General features: G+C 37.5%; 1 protein-coding gene across 7 annotated transcripts in view; it reads left to right on the forward strand.

Annotated features, from left to right (window-relative positions):
* The window catches only part of LOC131690329 (uncharacterized), a 561,476-nt gene that overhangs the window by 231,882 nt on the left and 306,980 nt on the right, over nucleotides 1-22,614 (forward strand). Inside the window, exon 1 of one of the 7 annotated variants that reach the window (XM_058976023.1) lies at nucleotides 9,581-10,487. The exons of the other annotated variants lie outside the window; for them this stretch is intronic. The gene's annotated coding sequence lies outside the window, so the exon portion shown is untranslated. Of the gene's footprint in view, nucleotides 1-9,580; nucleotides 10,488-22,614 lie in introns of those variants that run through there. 7 annotated transcript variants of the gene reach the window in all.

Raw genomic sequence — 22,614 nt, forward strand, 5'->3', positions numbered from 1 at the left:
CAGATGATGCGGAAACATGTTCTGAATTATTAGAAGTAACTCGATATATCTTGGAAGACGCTGTGAAGATGTTTTATGGTAACTTGAACCAGGATTACACTGTTAACGGGATTGGCCTTGTTAGCTGGATTCTCAGAAGGGTTCCCTATCGTAATCATACACTAAAATTAAAGACGAGACGGCATATGAACACTACCAATGGCCAATGATAGTGGGCCGCGATTTTGATTCTGACATTGAGCGTACCAATTAAATGTGGTGGTGTGGAGACTACATTATCGCGTGGGAACGAGCGTTTAAATGTTTACTTGAAATGCTTGAAACAGCGTTTATCCAATTATACTTATATGTGGGCGTTTTTTGCATTTGCGAAATCTCGTGGATGATCGCGATTGCATATTCTGTATTATCGAGAAGGACTCGAGCGTTTGTATATTAACGTATTCGGTCGCATGGGCTTGTGTATGTCGCGTGTACTAGCGTGTTCGTAGCGCTTCTCGTATATAAATTTGATTGTACATCCGTATGGCCATTCGCATATTCGTGTAGGACTTTGAATCATCCTGCGTACGGTGAATCCGATGTTTAATTTTGAGTGTACGGTTCAGATACTAGAAGAGAGCGATGTCAGTAAAGTTTCCGGCAACGCAATTAATTTTTTTTGAGAATGGTCCTCAAACTCATGGACCTAGGTTGCTATGACCAAGGTCTTGAACTTCCAAACCTGATGCCGAAACTTTTACTTAAGGGTGGATAGCTACTCACAGGCCCCATTCGTTGATTCTCTGTGCAATTTCGCTTGTTTTTACCAATCACGGAGTAGCAACTACGAATTATACGGTCATCATGCTCATACTCATGCTCAGTAACGTGACGATTTTTAAAATACTCGAACTGTCAGAAAGTTAAACAAATGAACAACAAGTGTCAAGCACAATTTCAAAACTCTTCCAATCACAAGCTGAACAGCAGCAAGTGTCCCGCAAATCCCCAGCGGCTACTGATACTGTACACAATAAACCTTGCCCTCTGTGGAGATTGCAGCCTCAGGCACACATTCTGCAGTGCGTCCGCACAACGAAAATAACTCACGCGCTACATCATCAAATTGTCACTGAAACTGAGTTGAATTCTGCGCTTCTCATTCTGCTGATAATCAAAACAGCTGCCCTCGCGAGACCATCCAAGCCATACGCACGGCGTCGACCAGTCAAGCGGCCAGCCAACCAGCAGTTCTGCAGCGGTGTCAACTTTCCGGTCTTATCTCTCAATGGAACGATTCACACACGTTCAGCGAAATATGCGTTCGGTACGTTGTTGTTTACCGTCCTCCTGGGGCTTGCGAAAGACGAAATTCCTGAGAATTTGTAACACTATCACCGCGCATGCATTGGTCATCACGAGTGAAGTTAAATCATCTTTCCGGTTACAAAGTTCGTACAGTCACCTACTTTCGGAACTGTTTGGAAGGCCGAAGTGAGGTGTAATGTTGAAACATTAGGGCTTGGTTTCAAAGTATAAATCGATGCCATGGTTTCCTGTGTTAATTAAACTAATTACAAAAAGGTTTCAGAATATTGGACGTCAAATCAAACAAGTAATGGGTACAATAATCAAGTTATAATAGCATTATTGTACCCCGATCTCGTCCAACCCTTTGTCAATTTTATACTCTCTCTACGGCCAAAAGTGTACGCTGAAGCAAATCAATAATGAAAACATAAAAAAGTAACATTGACACAGGTCACAAAATTAACTTATTTCGCAACTACGTGCATCCAATTAATTCTACTCATTTCCAATACTACCATCAACGCAACAGCCACAAAACACACTTGCATTAACGTTCAATTTTAATGTGTCCCCCGTTACAGGTACGCACATCAAAACCATCGTCCCGGCTAGAAAAGATACCCGCACTCGATCAGGCAGGCAGCCGAAAGTGCTCATATATCAGAATAATATTTCCCCAGAGGTTAGTGGACTTACGCTAGATGATGACACACGATGCGCACCAGAAGCGATCGACAACGAATCGAGGTAACGACGACGATGATGATACCGATGATGATGATGATGACGATGACGATAACAGCGCAAAGAGAGCCCTTCTGCTGAACACGGTCATGTATTTATATGATGACGGCATCGAGTTGGTTGCCGCCGTCGTCTGGCGGCGGCCGGTTTTCAATACGCGCTTCTTATTTTTTTTTCGGTTGCCTCTCTTCTGATTCATCATCACCATTCGTCCGTCGGTCTCGGCTCGGTTGGTTCTCGCGATGTATCGAAAGGGAATCGCATACATATCTACGCGGCTCCCGCGGTATGATCTGTTATTTTTCACCCGATGTTTTTGTTGCTGTTATTATTATTGCTTGCTTGCCGTCTGTACTGCGGGAATCATCTTCGGTTGTGCAAGAGAAGCATAAAAACAGAGCGATAGACGGAGAGTGAAAATGAGCGCAATTCGTGTTGAGTTTGAGCGTATATAGAGATGCTTTCATTCATACTTCATACGCACTTTAGTATGGGGTGTACTCGATCGCTCTCACGTTTTCTCTTTTTCGTAGAAGTGTGTTTTCTCACGTAGTGAGAAATTTTTTGTTCACCAGCTATTTGGTGCCGCGGTCGGTGAGTTCTACGGAAGTGTTGCCGGTAGAGACTCGATGATCCGATTGACTTAGAAAAATTTCACACCGAGATAATTCTTCCACATACTTACCAATTTTTTTGCTCGTGAAATATATTTGTTATATATCCGAAAAATACCACCTAACCTATTGGTATACGCATTAATTTTGAACATATTTTTTGGTCAACCGCTACCCGACCAGGAGAAAATATCTGATCAATAACTCGAGTATACTATTTTCTGGTGTCATACCAAAACCTGGTATTATTTGATTATTAATACCTCATTGAAGTATTAAGCAGGCATTGAAGAAACATTTTTTGATACCTACCTAATACCTCAAAGAGGTATAATACTTTATTTTAGTATTATTTGTGTATTCCAGTGATACCAAATAAATACCTCATTGAATACGGCCATACAGTGAATTTTGTTATTGGAAGGTTGAAAAGGTTTTATTATTATTCAGGTATTATAATAACTCGTTTCATTATCAACTAGCTATTCGTAGTACATATCTCAGTTATTATTTCAGGTATTTTACCTCTTATGCAAGGCTATTTAATACTTTATTGTGGTATTTGAGTATTGGGTAAAGTATACCTGAATTTGGTATTCTGAAGTTATTTTCTTCTGCTCGGGTACACAGTGATTAAGATTAACGGTTAAGTGCACAACAATGATGTCTTCTGAGATGTTTTAGGATGATCGAATACCTTCAATTTAGTGATCCAGTTGCAGTGATTAATTCCCTCTGAAGTGAGATATTTGCAACATTTTATTTGAAAGTATGCAAAACAAGTTAGTCTTCAGAAATGTTGAAGAGCTTGGAAACTAGGAACTTCTCTACTGAAAATATAAAACTTCTATTTGTAACATTCTTGAAGTTATAAGCCGTTCTTTGTGAATGACCCTCGATTTTTTTTAAACATGGCTTCTATCGTGGATAAAGTATGTAGTATGTTCTTAATAGTTATTTACCTTTCTAAGAAAATATCATTAGTCTATCTCTAGTTACTTTGGATTTTGTATTTATATAAAAAAGCAAATGTAATAATAATAACTTTTGAACGGACCAAAACAGGCTGCCAGATATAGTTTGAATGAAAAATGCTTTATAAAGGCAGTAAAACTCAATGAATTTCATTTGTTTCTCGTTGTCTCTACTAGAATTATGTCATAGTTCAATAGTATTGTTTTTCGAAAAATGTCCAATATTGTTGATAATACGAGAGATAAGGAAAACATGGGCGCGTAATGTCACAGACATAATCGGAGTGAAGGGGAAAACACTTTAGTCTGTTAATTCGAATGCAGCAATTCGAATCTATCTTCGGAAATGTTGTATTATAATCGGGGTAATTAGACGATGAAGAAAGTTTTTAATTATCCACTATAAAAATAGCCGAGCTATCGTACGAGAATCTACAGTAAATGTTTGATTATTTCCCATTGGCGAAAACTACATAAAATGACGATGATGCGCATTCAAATAAACAGGCTAAAATGGTATCTATTTCGCTTTTGATGTGTCTTTGAAATTCTGTATGTACAGTGGTCACAAATACTATCAGAATACATATATCACAATCCACATTATAAAAGTTGCTAATGACTCGTTTTACATGCACCTTTTCCTGATACACGAGATTTTTTTTCATTTTAAATTGACATGTACTAAATAATTGTCCCATGTTCTATGGGAATACTCATGGTACGTATATCCGAAATATGAAATGTGTGTATGTCAATAGACTCATTACTCCGGCTTCAACCAGTCCAACAGACACACAAGCATAAATAATATGACAAGCCAACGAAGGAGGGAGAAGGAATGTCAAATCAAAACTCTTCATGCGAATGTAATGGTCACCCTTAAAAGGGCAGGTTGGTCTTTCTTTTAAATCGTTTCACCTGATATAAAGAAACACTTTTTTCGGTCTTCTTTGGCAGCATAATAACCTGGATATTAGGTAACACACCACCCTGGTAAATAGTCACGCCGGAGAGTAATTTGTTCAGCTCTTCGTCATTTCGAATGGCCAGCTGCGGTAGACGGGCAGCGTTTTTCTGCCAGTTCCAATACTTTGGTGGCAAAATATTCCATCACTACTGCCAGGTAGATGGGTGCGCCGGCACCGACACGCTCGACGTAGTGACCCTTTCTCAACGAACGATGGATTCGGCCGACAGAACAGGAGTGTAACAAATGAATGATTCCGCACTCGCATACGATCCCCGGTTTTGTACTTGGTTCAGTTTACGTTCGAAGCCAAAGAGACCGACAATCGTAAAAAAATATTTTCCTTTCATCGTCAAAAAGATTCGAACGGAAACTAGTCCGGCTCGCTTGCAATCGAATTGTACGAACCAATCATGGCGCAGATAATAACTGTTTTCATAAAATCCATTATTTCTGTTATTTTCAGTAATTGTACATTCTACAGAATTAGTTACAAAATTGTTGTACACATTTTAAATCAGATGGCGCAAAAATCTAATGTTATCATTTAGTACAACAACACTAGTGAGATGGACCGTGAATGGTCTCAACCGTCAAGTATTAAATACTTGTCAAATTTTGACACAGCAAAGGAAAAAAAAGGCATTCATTCACAGCAGAGTGGATTCGCACTTCTCGTCCATTTGATGCTTCACAATCCAATTTTAGACTCATAGGAATGATTTTTGAAAATATATTTTTGCGAAAACAGCTATTTTGTGATCATCTAAATATAAAGAGCTTCCGACTTCTCGAGTATTTGTAGAAGAGACTAGTGTATTCAGCAGAATTTATCACGAGCGCAATCTCCACAACTTTCCTGAAGACGTTTGCGCATCTCATCAATAAAACAAATCAATTAATTTTTCTACTAGGAGGACTAATCACTAAAAATTAATACCAAATGACACACCGTGATATTTTTGCTAAATAGCACATAAAATGGTGGAATTTTTCGTGAAAAATATCAAATGCTTATTTCAAATGAGTAAAAAACCAAAAACTATCTCGAAAACTCAACGTATAGGTTAGGTATTTTTTTACATAGAATGTGTATGCAAAGTTTGAAATAAATTGGTTGAGTAGTTCTTGAATGACAGGTAACACCGAAAATCTTATTTTTTCCAGCGACCTTCGTCACCGAGTCAATTGTCGATACTTTTGCATAGAAAAATTACAGAATGTTATTCAAATGATACATTACAATGTACAAAAGTTTTGATCAAATCGCTTCACTCAAATTTCTAAAAAAATCGCGAAAAAAGTTTTTTTCGTGCTGAAACCCTTACCTCTCCTTCAAAAAAAAAGCAAAAGACTTGGGCCCAACTTTTGAAAAATTAAATTTGTTTATAATAATTTCAGAATACGTAAAAAATACAACAACAAAAATAACATAAATTTTTCGTAAGCTCATACGGAAACGCAACTTTTCTAATTTAATATTTTTTCCATACATTTAATAGTTTCCGAGTTATCAGTGATTAAAAAATATTCAATTTCATAAACATCAAAATCTCATAACTTGACAACAATATCATATTCAGCCAAAAATGTTGGAAGGAATTAAAATTTTAGTTGTAAAGCCACCGTGGAATGACCCATATCCAAAAAATAAACCAAAAAAATATATCAAGCTCCTTTTATTTTAATGCAATGTGTTCAATTACATGGTTTAATGCACCGATGTTTGTTGTGTGTGTGTGTTAACCTTTTACATCCCACTGGCCGGCAGTGGTATTATGAAAAAGTTTTCTACATATGATCCAATCACCTCATGCAAACAACTTAATCTCTAGATGTAGTAGGTGTTAGTTCCACCGATTTTCCAATTACCCATTTCAGAATGACAGAGACATAGCGGTACATTCAGAGGCCATTTTCGTATCGGCAAGCCCCGCTTAGTTATATTACGTGTACCATTATTATACCAGTATTATAACCAATCTTTGGACTCCTTGCCACGAATGCGTGTGCAATGAGTAGACGCGTATTTAATGAATCATAGTTTTATTCACTTGGGTTTAATATATAAATATGTTAAGGTATCGCAGATTTTTAACTGAATAAAATTTAACATTCCGAAAGCTAGCTTTAAGAGTTTTTTTTTGCAATACTGTATGAAGCATTAAGTATAGGATGCACAGAAACAAGTGGAAAGGTTTTGCTCGCGCAAACAAAAGAAACAGTGGAGAATGTTGAGAAATATTTTAAAGTGCGTTTCAGTTCAGATGATATTCATTGCACATGCTAACCCGTATGTTTCATTTTCCGTTTGACAATACATACAATGTGCAGAAATGAGACAACGGAACATACAGCCGTTGTAAGGATAATTTGGGGACATTCTATAAAAAACTATATTCCCACAAAATTCAGTAACTGCGATGGATATTAATCTAAATTGTACTTGAGATCCATCCAGCATTTATTCACTTGAATTCCGGCCCAGCTTTTTAGTGATCGTAAATAATGAAGCTGTTGATGTAGAATGAACTCAATTACCTGGTGATCATTTTCTTTGTAAAATTGTGTGGTGAATCCAATAATGAAATCCAAAAAATTATATTTAAACGACATTCAATTAGCTAGAGATTACTGGGTAGGGAAAGTTATGAAAATTAGAGCCATAGTACTGCAATACTGAGCAAGGATGTGAAGTAAACAGATCGGAAAACTAGAAGTGGCAGGGCCATTAGAACAGGCTTAATATCGTACGGGCTTAATCTTTGTCTTCTACTAATGAGGGTCGAGCTTAGGCAGCATAACTACAAATCACCCGAATTCACTAGCATGTGGTATAGATAGACGTGTCAATCTTTACCGAGACAACCGAAATCCAAAAAAAAAATTACCGTAGAACAGTTTTCGGGTTACTGTAAAGAAATGAATTTCACCTTTAAAGTGAAAAATACAAAAAGTACGTTTAGTAAAATCCAAATATCTTCGGTTGTTGCGCATTGATATGAAATATTATTACAATAAATTAAAAGTAAGCTTGTGCTTTCAATCGTCTGAAGATTTTGTTTTAGTGTGACTGATGGTTCGGACATTATTTACGAGTTTGTTGAACTTTCTCTTAATTTTTTCTTATTTTTTAAAGAAAAATGAGCGTTTACAAGAGAGATAAAGCAATCCTAAAGAGAGCCTAAAGTCTACTAATAACCAATTAAAATAAGAACTTATTAGTTTAAGGGGTTATACACAAAGTTGGAACACAGAAAATAGAAAAAAAAACAATTTATTGAATATTCTGAAGTACATACTTTTGAAAATATCTGTGCGAAATTTCATCCTGATCGTAGCACTCGATTATTAACTAGAGCCGTTCGCAGCGCGCTGGTTGTTCCGCGAATGAAGTTAACACAAAGCTTTAAACGCAATTATCTCGGAATGAAGTTTTTTAAAAGTACCGTTCCGCTGAACGTGATATCTCAAAAACTATTCATCCGATTTTCATAATTTTTGTTTATTAAATTGTTTGTATTTGGATTCTCGTGTACTTGAACGGTTCCTTTGTCATCCAGAGAAACTCAAAAATTCGCATTCTATATTTTTTTATAACTTTCCTAATTTCCATCCGATTTAAACTAATAAGTTCTTATTTTAATTGGGTATTAGCTGGCTTTAAGTTGCCATAAAAATATAATCTTTTAGATAGCTTGCCCATAATCTTAATCAAACGCTCATTTTTCCATAAAAAATGAGGAAAAATAATAAAAAATCAATAAACTCGTAAATAACGTCAGAACCATTAGTCACACTAAAATTAAACGTTCGAACAACCGAAAGTGCATTCATTTACCTTTAATTCAACACAATAATATTTCATATCGATGCGATATAACCGAAGATATTTGGATTTTATTAAACTGTCGTTATAAGCATATTTGTCCCATGTTCTATGGGATTCCCTATATACATGGGACAATTATGCGTAGACCGGCAGTAAACCAACTTTTTATTTCAAAGGAGGAGTTTTTTTACTGTAACTCTAAAGCTTTTCTGCTGTAAAGTTTTTGGACTTCATTTTTGGATTCAGCACACAATTTTACATCGGAAATGGTGTTCAAAGATTGAGGTATATATTTTCATTTTTATTTTAAAAACTAGTATTATTTTATTCGTTCCATTACTCTTTTTATTTTTTTCATTGTTTTTCAATTCAATTAATTAATTTAGTTCAACTCAAAAAATTATTTTCAATTTTCATTCATTCATTCAATTCACTAAATTTGTTTAATCAATGTAATTCATTCACTTTGTTTAATACATTTAATTAATTGTTTTAATTAATTGAAGGCATTTTATCATTTTATTCATAATATATACTTTATTTGTTTTATTCATTTTATATGTAGTTTTAGTTCTTACATTTATTTCTATTTCTTCATTTTATTAATATTTTTACTTCTGTTCAGTCATTTCTTTTATTTATTTCATACAATTTTTTAATTTGACTCAATCTATTTTATTGATTTTGAAACTTTTTTATCTTTTCTAATCATTCATCTAATGAGCTAATCTAATTTGATTTATTGGATTAAACAATCTACTCATTTTATCAACTTGATGTCCTTTTCCATCTTTATTTACTTTTTTTAATTTAAATTACTTATTACTTTTATTTTATTCATTTCTTTTGCTAAATAAATCAATACTCATGGTTTCCATTTTGCTATGCAATATCACGTGAATAGGCATGATTATTGAGTACGAACTCTTGTTTATCTTTTATTTCCAATCAAACCACACCGGCAGCCCCTGCCCACTGATGAGACAATTTCGCGCGAGCGAACCCCGCCGAACCTTGTTCACCACTCACATCGAAAAACATTTTGTCTCTCTCACGTACCCAACATCGCTCCCGTCTCGCGAGCGACCCAAAAGGTACGACCTGCTCCGCCGAAGGTGCTGACGATTGCTCGCAGCTCAGTCAGTCTATCGCCAGCAGTGAAAACGGTTCGGTTCGGTGCTAATTCTTCAGCTCTTCTGTTCAGTCAGCCAGTCGGTTTGTCAGTCTGTCCGTCGACCAGTGTGTGAGTAGACCGGTTTGGCTGGGTTCTAGGATTTGTAACGGGAGTGCGTTTAGGGACGTCTCCCGCGCCCACCGCCCTCTTCCACCAAACAAAAAAGAAGAAGCAGTTCCATTCATCTAACCTTTGTGCGTTCGGTCGTTCGTCCGGTTCATCGAAGGTGTGCTTCTCCCATCGTTTCAGTGTATTGGCAAGTGTGGGTGTGCGTACAGAATATTTGCTGTTGTTGGTGCTGCGCTGCCGCAGGAGGGGGCAAAGATTCGCGGAAACAGGATTCTTTCCGTTCTGTGTGTGATTTTCGTGGTGGAGTGGAATTCTGCCGGGTTCGTAACGGAAGAAGGTACGCTAAAATTTAGCCGTGTCGGACGACGGGTGTGGAAATGTAGTGGTGCAGAGTCGGGATAAATTAGAGCCGCAAGGTGATATCGACGAGGAATTTGTTTTGCCTGCGAGAGCGAAGAAGCGAAGTGGAGTGTCAGTGTGTGGCAAGCGAGATTAAATTAAAATATCTCGGATTTTTCGGCAGAATCAAACAACTTACGAGTGGTGGTGCTGATTCACGATACAGCTGAGTGAAGGGAACATGTGCTGAAATCTTTATTGCACAATCAGTTGCGGGGAAATCACAACGAAAACGTGAAAATCTGGAATATTGCTGTGTTAATGGTGTTCGGGAGTATTCCGAAAGTCTAGGACAGCTGGCTGTGTATCAAGGATTAATTTCCGACCACGAGTTTTGCTGCAGGATTTATTCCCGGAACCTTGATTCACACTTCTTTCATCTCGACTGGCAGAAACAACTTACAGCGTAAACTAAAAGGTAAAGAGAGAATCAGAAATCGAAGGGTGAATGAATGAAGGAGCGCACTTCGACCGGCCGGCCGAGCCCTTGAGCTCTTTCAATTCCACGCAGAAGGGGGTAGTTCCACCAGCGCTCAACCTCAGCTTCCTCGGTCATACTTTTGTGCAACTTTTTTTTTCTACCGGTTTTTAGCTGGTTCCTTCGTTTATCCATTCGTAAACGTGCACATTCTTGGGCCGAAAGCCGGTGATGGTGTACATGCTAAAAACCTACCTGCCTGCCTGTCTGTCAATACCCGAACACACCGGGGGGACATGTCTTGTTAACCTCAGCATTGCCAACAATGTGAGCGCAAAACAAACTGTCCATGAGCGTCGGAATCGGTCCGACTCGTGATCGCTGATTCCGTAAGAGCTGCGTGATTGACTTCGATTGATTGCTTTCATTGATCTCAATTAACTATCCTCGGCCGGTCTAGCTGGGCTTGGTGACGGCGGCCAAAGTCAAGCTGATTACGGGTGGAATCTAGTACCTACTTTCTCTTTCAATTATATTTACCCACAGTCAGTGAGTGACTGTCGTCCAACTTACAATGAGCTTGGTACCTACTAACTACCATTCGTTGGTCCGGAATCAACAGCTTTCATCATTATGGTGGTTTTTATGGGTCTTTTTTTATTTTATCTTACTCATCATCGAAATTATGAGCAATGATCGTTTCGTCTATTAATATGAATAGAAATGCGGCCATTATTTTAATGGCAGCAAATTTCCAATCGCGGATTGCTTTGTTCCGTTCGGAAAACGAATTTTAATTGGTAGTTTTGGATCAAGGGTGGGACGGACGGTCAAATCTATGGCAACTCAAGCTTCCATTGTGCGCATTGGCCATCAGTAATCGGGAAACATTGTGTGTGTGCTTTGGAGAAAAATATTACTTTCAGATTTGGAATATTTTTTTCTAAATCCAAAATTTCATAAATTCATGACAATTCACGATTTCGGCAAGTTTACGAAAGTTGTGACTAAGCTCCTGAAATCATGGATAATAAACCTCGTATTTGTGAAACTATTTGTGTTTCTACAAAACTAGTTCACGCAAAGAAAAATTCATGGCATGACACTCTGATATTTGGTTGGGATCGTACCCATCACCAACCAGAGAGTTCATCAAATAATAAAGTTTCAAGTTTTGTGAAGTTCACTAAGACTTTGCTGAAGTTTTCATGATTATAACTTCACAATTGGAATATGTAAGAATTTAACCCGTAGATTTTTACCCTGAAGGGTAGATTTCAAGAGAGTTTCTGAGAATCCGCGAAAATTTTCCAGTTGAATAATGGAAATTAAAAACAACAAATAGAAAATGATATATTGATTGCAAATAAAATCTTCAAAAACAGTATTATATCGTCGGCTGAGAGCCTGTAAAATGGTTATACACTTTTGATTGACTTTAAATAGAATATTTGACCAACAGTACATGACGTTGAACTATTTTTAAAAGTGAAAACGGATCTTAATGTCAAGGAAGTGATATACACAGAGGCGACGCGTGGTTCCACCGTCAACCTGTTCAATACTACAAATACCCTTAAAATCGTCAATTCTAACATCGAACGAATAGGACCAACAAAAGATGTTCGTCGGACGGGTTTTTCTGATCGCAGGAGTCGAGCATAGCAAATTTGTTGTCAAAACCCATCGGTGAATTGTCAAACAAATATTTTGTGGAAAACCTAATCCAAAAAAGTCCTGTAGAAAAAGACAAAAATACAGGTATCTGCTACGCCGCCATGATTTCAAAGCCAACATCTAAAACGTCGCGTTAGGGTCGATCCACAATAAACAAATTCAATTCAATTCGACACAAGTTTGTGATAGTCAAGTTCGTTTAATTTGTTAGTGCTTCATGGTATAAAGTTTTTGTTATTCACTGACATATCCAAAACAAAACATTTCTTCAATTAGCTGTCCAATCTTTTCGCTTTTTAACAAATACCTAAAAATGGAGTCATGCCGTAGGGTATCTGACTAGTGAAAATCGAGCTTCGAGCAAAATGAGCAGAACAATTTGAACTGTCAGTGGGGCCCATAATTTGTGTGCCCGCGGAGATGTTGACTTATGTCAGTTCAATACAAATGACATAGGGGTATCATATACGTGCAAAAATATATGACATATTCGTGTAGGCGGCAACCGCTTCCTTCGTATTGAAAAAGTTTTCTCAATTTAAATTTAAACAACGCAATGATCATGACATGATCTAAAGGCATTATTGAATACTTATAAATCATGTTATGATTGGAATTAACCTACAATGTAGATTCTTATTTTTTACACCGAGAATTATTCCTCCTTCCTATAAAATAGGTTGAAACATTTATTAACCGGTTTAAAATCATCTATTAATTCTACCAATTAGGATAGAAATTTAAATGTCCCAAGGGCAGAAACATCTGGTTAGAATACCCAAGAAAACAAGCGTTCGACCGACAGCTGTGAACGTACGGTACAGCTACGAAACGTATTTGAAAATTATAAAGCGCTCTCGTTTCGCACACAGAGTTCTAACGAGCAAATGGACATCGCTGCAATGCACGCTGGTTCAATATTTGATTTGAACCGGTGCAAAAGAGAATAGAAAAAGCCGTCGCCCATGGCTCTCACAATGCTGTTCCAGCCATCACCCATACTGATGCTCCATTCAAAGCGTGCGGTGATAGTATGAGATACGGACATGTTTGAGGTTGAACCGGTGAAACCAGAAAGGCAGAAAATTGTAATGGAGACTCTAGATTGGTTTATCGTTCCAATCTGACTGTGCAACTTCAGTGTTTGAAGATTTTTCCTTCATTGAAAATATTTTTCGTAGGTAGTACTGCAGTTAAACTCTAAATAAGTTTCGGTTCGGCTGATTTGGTTGACCTGTTCAATGAACAGGTTGAACGTACCGACGCGTCGCCTCTGGATATACATACAGTTACACCACGTGAAAAATTGCGTGTAGATAACGTTTAAACGTTTAGCCCAGGCAGAAAATTTCATTGTGCAGAACAACATTCAACACGGCATCGTATATGACTACATTAAAAACCAAATCCTGAATATATGGGTAACGATAAAATTGAAGTGCGCCTACATGACCTAGCGCCGAGTATAAGGCAAGAGCACAATAAAAGATTTATGTCGAAATACGGAGAAGTGGAATCCGTTACAAACGCTACTTGAGGAAAACATTTCAGTGGCGTTCATATTGTTAAAATGAGTTCACCTTGCTTAGATTTCTACGTGCCAGTTTTGTAACCAGACGGCACAAACAGAAAACAGAATCGCTAAGAAAAATCACCCTAGTACAACCAACACCAAAAACAGTTTTTAACAGTTAATAAGACACAAGAGGCGAACCAATAATTGATACACTTTGTATATCGAAACTAATTTGCTGACCAACAACGAAAGAACATCGATTGGTCTAGTATCTCCAAACCAACAATCAGCACAATAAATACCGATAAAGACGTATTTACAATAGCGAGCCGCTAGAGTAAGAAAGAAACAAGAACGACGAACATCATGAAAGTTATACCGATCAAGACATAGACGTGAACGATTACGCGAGAGAAGACAAATAGGCTGGCTCATAAGTTATGGTGTACAAAACAGCTAATTTATCATCACCAAGAAAATAGTTCTCAATAAACAGCTCCGGTTCGCTGTAACTTTGTATTATTCCTTTATTTTTCATAATGTGAAAGACATGAATGCTCCACGGCTGAGTAATGCTAACCCATTGAGTCGTGTCAACTATATCAATAATAAATACTGAAATTGATGTTAAGCCGTGGGAATCCGCAACAAGCCAGAGTGCTTTAAATGTAGTCCGTGATACGAAAAAGATTGAGAACCGCTTGAGCTTAAAAGAGGCATGTGTGTTCTCTTTCATCCCTTCTGTAAATTTTAATTGGCACTTGGTGGAAATTTGATTGGTAAAGCATAATACTCACCACTGTTCTGCGCCGCTCACATTTACTTGTAAATTTTGTTAGTTTTCGATTTTGTAACCAGTGTTGTCGGTTAAGTCGGGTGGTTCTCCGGGAATCCAAAAGCACCAACCACTCTCGCTGTGGAAGACAACTGGATCGAACATATCTCTTGTCCACTGCTATCAGCCAAGGATGGCGGTATCTCTCGGGGGATTCTTTGCGAAGAGCCAAGAATACGGTTGATTAGTGTGCACACGGAAAAAAAATCCATTCACTATTTAATAATCATGATTTTGTGAACTGAACGATTTACGAAAATCGTGACCAAGTTACTGAGATTATGAATTATAAATCTAGTTTTCAAAAACTATTTTTGTTTTCAAAAAACAAGTTTTCACCAAAAATATACATGGTGTTACATTGCAATGCTCGGTTGGGCTACTGCGGCTGTGCCCTGGACATGTTTAGTTTTTGTTATGAATCTTGTTCGTAATTTGGAGGTACACTGGTCTGTATAAAGTATGTCATCTAAAAAAAACGACAGTTAAACACTGTTTATGATTTCGGGAGCTTTGTCGCAATGATATTTTATCCATGAGTTTACTATCGGATTTTTCTGGTAGAGTAGCACGATTTATGTTCATGATTTCAGGACCTTAGTCACGATTTTTGTAATTTATATTCACGTTATCGTGATATTCTAGTTACAAGTAGATTTGCTTTTTTCATACGTTTGAATGACACGGCATTTGGGAAAACATTTTACAACAGTTTCTTTTTTTTACATACCATGTTACAAAAATTCTTAAGACAAATTTTAAATATACTAGTTATTTGTCTAAAACTAATCACTTTAATGTTTGCTTTTTCCTTACATTCTTGTATTTCATAATGATCTTGTATTTTCGAGTGTATTTATTTACTTTTTTCTGCTATTATTGCTATTTAATTGGCGAATCATTAGCCTTGGATAAGAGTATGAAGAGATGAATTTAATTAAATTTTGACAGACGCTGTTTTTAGAAAATGATAGATAAGTTCCATGTACAGAGGATCACGATACGCCAGAATGTCTGTAACAGGAACATCGGTTGGTCTTCCTCGAACTTGTAAAGAATCTACTAATTGTGGTCTGGCTTCACGATATTCAGTGCAGGACCAAACAACATGCTCAATGTAGTGGTAACCCTCTCCACAAGCACAATGATTACCCTTCGCGAGTCCAATACGATTGAGATGCGCATCTAAAGTATAATGATTGGACATGAGGAGTGATTTTTAATATTTTAGACACGAGTTATGTGATTTATGTTCATGACTTCAGGATCTTCGTCACAATCTTTATCATGACATTTTATTCTTGAGCTAACGTTCGAATTCGACACGTGGATTAATGTGACTTTGTTTTATCATAATATTCGTAATTTCTCTGCAGCTTATCGTGATCTGCTACTTTTTATTACCATCGATTTTTTACTCGAATTAAGTGACAACATGAACTGAAACTTTAAAGGGTGACTGATTCGCGGCATCTTATTTTGTGAACTATATCACGAACAGTATCTGTGGCTTTATAATGTATATACATTTATAGTTTTCGTTTTCTGTCCGGACATCATGTTGAATCTTTTCAAATGAATAACGATGTTCGATGTCCTACTACTTATCTTATATCTGCCGATCGAACATATAACTAGCCGTTAGCAGCTGAACCTAAATATATGATATTTCATGAAAAAACTACAAGGTGCAGCCCTATGGGGTTGCACGAACTGTAGACGTAGGACTGTACTACTTAATGTAAAATATTTATTTTCTTAGTACATTTAGAGTAATAATAAATCAAATATATTTCTTACGAATAGTTTAAGCACAGCCTATCAACATCAAATGTTAAATATTGAATCTGTGAATATGGTAACCCTGATAACAAATTAGATATACCTACCTACACATCCGCCTCAAACATTGAACCCAAGCGCACAAAGCAAAATAAGTCAACGTTGATGATGATGGGAAGAGCGAAAGAGACAACAAGTACCACGACACGATGTTAACCGTATTTGCAAATGGAGCTCGAATGTACAAGCGATTTTGTGTACGAATAATTGTGTTCGAGATTGTACATAAAAGTTTGCTGGAAACGAGCACAACATAAAAAAGCATAGTGTTTGAACGGACAAGCTCAGTCGCGTGCTGGACGGCGCTGAGTAGCCTACCTCCACAGCCAGTGTAGCGGACTTATTAATCAGCTACACTGTCTGTGAAAACACAAAGCGCAGTGATCTGCTCCTCCTGCCGTTCAACAGGCAACTGAGCTTGTCCAGTCAAATCCGATCTTTATATAGTCGATAATGACGTCATTCATAGAACCCTAGCGCGCTAGGTACACCAATCCGTCGTGCCGGACTTGGGAAGCGCTATCTTCTGTGTGTAAATGCGCGATATTTTGACTAGGTTGCACATTATTTAAATTGTTAATGCCATGGTATCAAAAATCTTTTCTTAGAAGTATTTCGGGGCAATATGCACAAAAAAATTGAAAATTTATCGTGAGATGGCTGAATTATAAGCGTTTGAAATTGGACTACTTTTCGTTGCATATCATTTTTGTAGAATTTGCAAAGTGCACCCCCATATCGAAAACAAAGACGTAGTCCTACGCCAAAACCTAAATTTTGTGAAACAGTTCACGTGAAAATTTCATGACCAAGTGCAGATTTGCATGAAATCGAACATGATTAGGGATATCTTCTAAATGCCACAAGCTCTCAAGGTAGCTCGTGTATCATGTACTAGGAATAATAAAACAGTTCACGAATTTATGAATGACATTCTATGATTTTTTGAGCTATTTGATGAGCACGAATGGTCAGCCGTAACTCTTATACTAGGAATCATAAGCCCACGTAAATGATATTTTATGAATTTGTAAACTATTTCATTAGCACGAATGGTGTGTCGTGCCTAGGAGTCATGAATCAGTTCACGACTGCATAAACGACATTGTATGATTTTGTGAACTATTTCACAGGTACGCATGGTCCGAGTGACTTATGCTACGAATCATGAACAAGTTCACGTTTCCATGAATTAGATTTAATGATTTTGTAATCTATTTCACGAGCACAAATGGTGAGTTGTGACTAATATGCTAGGAATGATGAAGCAGAACTCACGAATACACGAATAATGTTCTCCGATTTTGTGAATAATTGTACGAGCACGAACGGTCAGTCGTAACAATTGTACTAGAAATCATGAACTAGTTCACAAATATATGGAAAATATTTCATGCTTTTGTGCAATATTTTACGAGCGCGACTAGTGGGTCGTGATAAATTTGCTAGAAATCCTGAAACAGTTAACATAACATGAATAATATTTTATGACGTTGTGAACTATTTCAGGAGCACATGTATTGTATCATGACTAATATATTACTAGTTCACGATGATAGAAATAATATTCTGAGTTTCATAAAAAACTTCACGAGAAAATATGTTTTGATTTTGTGAACTAATTCACAACCATGAAATCCAAAACATGTTCAAGTTGGGATAAATCTTGAATCAGCCCACGTCGGACTTTGAATAATGTTTCTAAATCTATGAATAAAATTACGAGTCAATCTTTGGTTCTATGAATAATGTTCATGATGTGTTGAACTAGTTCACGTACAGAAAATCGATTTGGAAAAGTTCTGACGAAAACCGTGTCTGTAGTTCACAAAACAAAAACAAATATCTACACTAATGAAAACGTTATGTAGGTGTTACTGAGGGGAAGTTGAACATAACTATAAAACACATGATTTTTAAGCATGGTCTAGTTTTCGTAACGTAAAAATGTGATTGTTCCGGAATTCGTGGTACTTTATTCACGATTTCGGGAAAGAAAATTCCGTACACAGTCGCTAGGTAAATGCCAATAAAAGAGCAAAACAAGCCTTAATACGGCAGGTCACAAGATTTTCTTCGCCTTCTAACTAAACAACGGTCATTCAGTGAAACAAGGAAATTTGACTTCAACTATCGCAAGAAAAGGAGTTCATCGATAAACATAAAAATGAACTTCTTTTTTAGTGGGACATCACGCAAGAACAAGAATTAGTGTCTCCGCTAGTGTCACTCAGGTGCTAGCTAAGTCGTGTCACTAAGTTAGTGTTGGATTCTGATGAGACGAAGTCGAAATGCAAATTCCATAACTGATTTTTATTGGTTTGTGTAGGGTTTTCCATAGTGTTTTGTCTTATAGATATGACACGTGGCGCTCTGGAATTGGTAGGTACATATCGTGCTCTGGCAACTGATAGTATCTCATATTCGGTGTTGTTGACTCAGATAAATAGAAATAGTCGAGTTACCTGCTTTCGCACGACATGGAAACATCTTGGAAACAATATATACGCGAACGGAGGTCTTAGTGGAATGTACGTAATATTTCGTGGAAGAAAACCTGTAAAATATCTTGGAAACATCTGGAAAAAGTTTTTGACGGGTTACATACCCAGGGTTGCTACTGCAGTGCTTAGTACAAAAATTCCATTCTGTTGTAATTTTGCTATTGTCTTCGGATTGAATACTCAATCAGATTTATTTATTAAGGTTTTAAACTCAAGGGTCATTCGCCTTTCTTGGAAATAATATAAGCTTCAAATTTCAAAAAAATTACCATTTATGAAAGGAAAATAAAAAACGAATATTATTGCTGCCATAAATCCTGAGCGGTTCTTCTCGGGGGGACTAATGGTCAGGTTTACCCTTTGCTGATCGTACCGTCTGCCTTCTCCCTCGCTCGTGTTTGCCTTCATGTCCTCATGGCTAGAGCAGCTTTGGTTTTCGCTGTTAGTTGTTTGCTGCTTTTCGGTGTTTTCAAGTGACTGGTGCAGCCGTCCGAAGGGTGGTGCGTCATAATGTCCGGGGGATTCCACTTCTCAATACTTCGACATGATTTTATTATTATTATCTGTGCTAGAGTGCAGTGTCAAATCGTGTAGGCGAATTTCTGTCAGGTCATTGTCCATATACACTGGGATTTTGACACTTTTGACATGGGACGTCGTGTTGTATGTTGTTCTTCACTGCGAAGCTTTCTGCCTCGACTAAGAAGTTGAACGATATTAGTGCTACACGTCTCGTGTGATGTAGTTGTATGTGTGACACTTCTGTAACTACCAGGTTCTTTCCGACAACTACTAATTGTTTTTATTTCCCTCAATTATCATTATAAAGAGTGATGAACAAGAATGATAATCATGGTATTTGAATGTTTAGAGTTTTCCACAGATCATCTCATGAAGTTGGAAGATTTACTGTGCTCTGAGTTGTGTTACAAGCTTACAGATTTGATTCAACAGTGACAGTTTTTTTCAGTTTAGTGGAAACGATGTATACTTAAAATATTATGTAGATATCTAATTCAAATTCGTGGTGTCTGGGAATGAGAAGAGCCCTGACGATTTTAAATTTAAAGTAACGTTCATACTTCAGTTTTGAGCTATCTGACCTGGAAGAGTTTTTGTTTAAAAACAAGTTTTCAATGCAATCCAAGAACGTATCTTATGCTGTATCCATATTTTCCGCAGATTTACATAGAGTAAAACTTTAAAGTGCCCATTTGATCTATTCGGTTGTCATAACTATACGGGCAAACGACCAAGAATTAGTACTACCTGAAAATAATTCAGAGGCCGTCATCTGAGATGCCTCTGTACAGTCTTTTTTTATTATTTTTAAGCTTCAATCGTGGCAATATCTAGGTAGACGTTTAAATGGCCACAAATTAAGTATTTATGATTAAATAACGACGGTTAGAACTCGTTCGGCCGAGCCAGTTTGTCAACTCATGCGCAATACTGTCAGAGCAGAGAGTTACATCTAACACCTCTTCCTTGCCAGAATGTGTAAATGTCGGACGATTTTCTCTATCGTCTATATGCAGATTTGTACTGCTTAAGTATTTCATCAATTCAGTGCCTCTCAAATTGGTATCCGAGCTGCCCCAAAATATGCGGTGGACATTTTCACTACTGTCGATTATAAATAGAAGCCTATTTCTGCCACAGTATGGTAATTCTTAACCCACGACACTTAATGCGCAGCTAGCCTATTTTAATTCTACTAACCATTCAGTCCTCGACACGGACAAACACTTCGATTTGAGGACTCCTGTTGTCAGTCGCCTCTTACGACCTGGAAGCGGGACTCAGTGGATCAATTCTTGCCTGAGATACTTCAATCCACCGAATACCACACGGCCTCTAGGCTGGTTCTGTCCGGGGAAAAATGAGAGACCAATGTTACCAACCTTCTAGTGGACCACAGCTCCAGCAAAGTACTCTCTTGTGTTCTGTTTGGCAGGCTACATGCACATTGGCTGAATTCTATGTCGGCGAACTGGGTTTCGAGATGGAAGGATCAACTACGGACCGAATGTTTGCCCTGTGACAAATTCTGGATAAAATTCGGGACTGACCATCTGTTCGTGGATCTCCAGACGGCGTACGATTCAAGGGAACCGAAACGAACTGTGGCAGATAATGGCATGGTATTCAATGTTCAAGCATTATCATTCGTATTACGCTGAATGGGTCAACATCAAACGTCAAGGTAGCTGGAGAGGCATGCGACTCGTTTGTTTGGCATTCGACTCGGTCCGATACAAAATTTGAAGTGTAATAGACCGAAACCGATTTAATAATATCTCACCTGCTTCCTGGTTTCGCGGACGACTTCGACATTCTTGGCGTTGATCGCAGAGCAGTGGAAGAGGAATTTTTGCCTTCTGAAAGGAAGGCTGCGAGAATCGGACTGACTATAAACTCTGACAAGACAAAGCATAGTAGCTGGTAAAGAACGAGGCAGTTTCAACTGTGTTGGTTCCGAGGTGGAAATCGATAAGGGTACGGTACGAGGTCGACAAAATTCATATATTTTGCAGCACTAATGACGTGGTAGCGATGTTAGCAGCGAGGCAAAATGGTGTGTTGTGGCTGCGAATTCTGCTTTCTATGGTTTAAGTAGTCAGCTGAAGCTTCGTACAGCCGAGCACAAAATTGCTCTATACAAATCGCTGATACTCCCTGTTGCTTTGTACTGTAATGAGGCATTAGTATTGAAAGAGGCAAAATATTGCTCGGAGTGTTTGAGAGAAGATTTCTTAAACTACTGGAAACTCAATACGTCCAAGCATAGTGAGAGTATCCGAAACTAACCAGTCACTTTCGGGCATTCCTTGACCTGTCGAGTAACTTTGGCAGAGACAGTACTCTTATAAATAACCGTGATATGCAGTAAAATTATTTTAACCGTTGTTAAACATTTGTAATCAGACTGGTGAAGCCTGGTTGAACGAATCCAAGTTATTTTTTTCAGCAACCAGAAGCTCAGGGATTTCTGGACAGATTTTCCTGGGACATACCTTTTCAAAATAATCAGAGTCACGATATATTGCATCCATTAATGATACTAATATTCACGACGAGAGGTTCGATTCCTTTTCTCTCTCTCTCGCTCTGCTTAGTACCTCTGGCGGAATGTTTCTCAACTATTTGGATATCCAATATCTCTAAATTGGTGTTGGTACAATAGGTCGAAAACTGCTAGGTAGAATTCTGAGGATGAATTTCGCCCCAACTCGAACAAATGTTGGCAGCACCCTCTCAGATTTTAATGAAACTTTCTGTACATTGGAACTTTGTATACTTTGTTTTTCCAAAAATGATCTAGACTGTCTTTTGAAAAGGGTCAAACTTTTCTACCAATTTTTTCAAATGGTTATAGTCTAAAAATGAAATCCTACAAAATGTTGTTGGAGTGATTTTCACAAAATTAGTCCAAGTTTTAAATAAAAATATTAAAAAAAATTCTTAATCGACTCCTACACTGAAAGAAATCAATTTTAAAAATTTAAAGTCGATTTACAAAATACCCATCTTTGCTTTGGATAAATTTTTGTTCCACGATAGGCTCCTAAAGTCATTAGGCCAGATGCGCCATAAGGTCGAAAGCCATTAGGCCGAATGATTATTGGGCCGAGTGTCATAAGATTTACACCATCATTAGCTAGTTTGACTCCGAGAGCTAAAATTATATTTTGCTTTCATTTTGAGCTGGCTTAAGGCCTCTCATGTAGCGGCTTGTTGCTTTCAGTGGTA

Source organism: Topomyia yanbarensis, chromosome 3, assembly GCF_030247195.1.
Source record: "Topomyia yanbarensis strain Yona2022 chromosome 3, ASM3024719v1, whole genome shotgun sequence".
NCBI classification, from domain to species: Eukaryota; Metazoa; Arthropoda; class Insecta; order Diptera; family Culicidae; genus Topomyia; species Topomyia yanbarensis.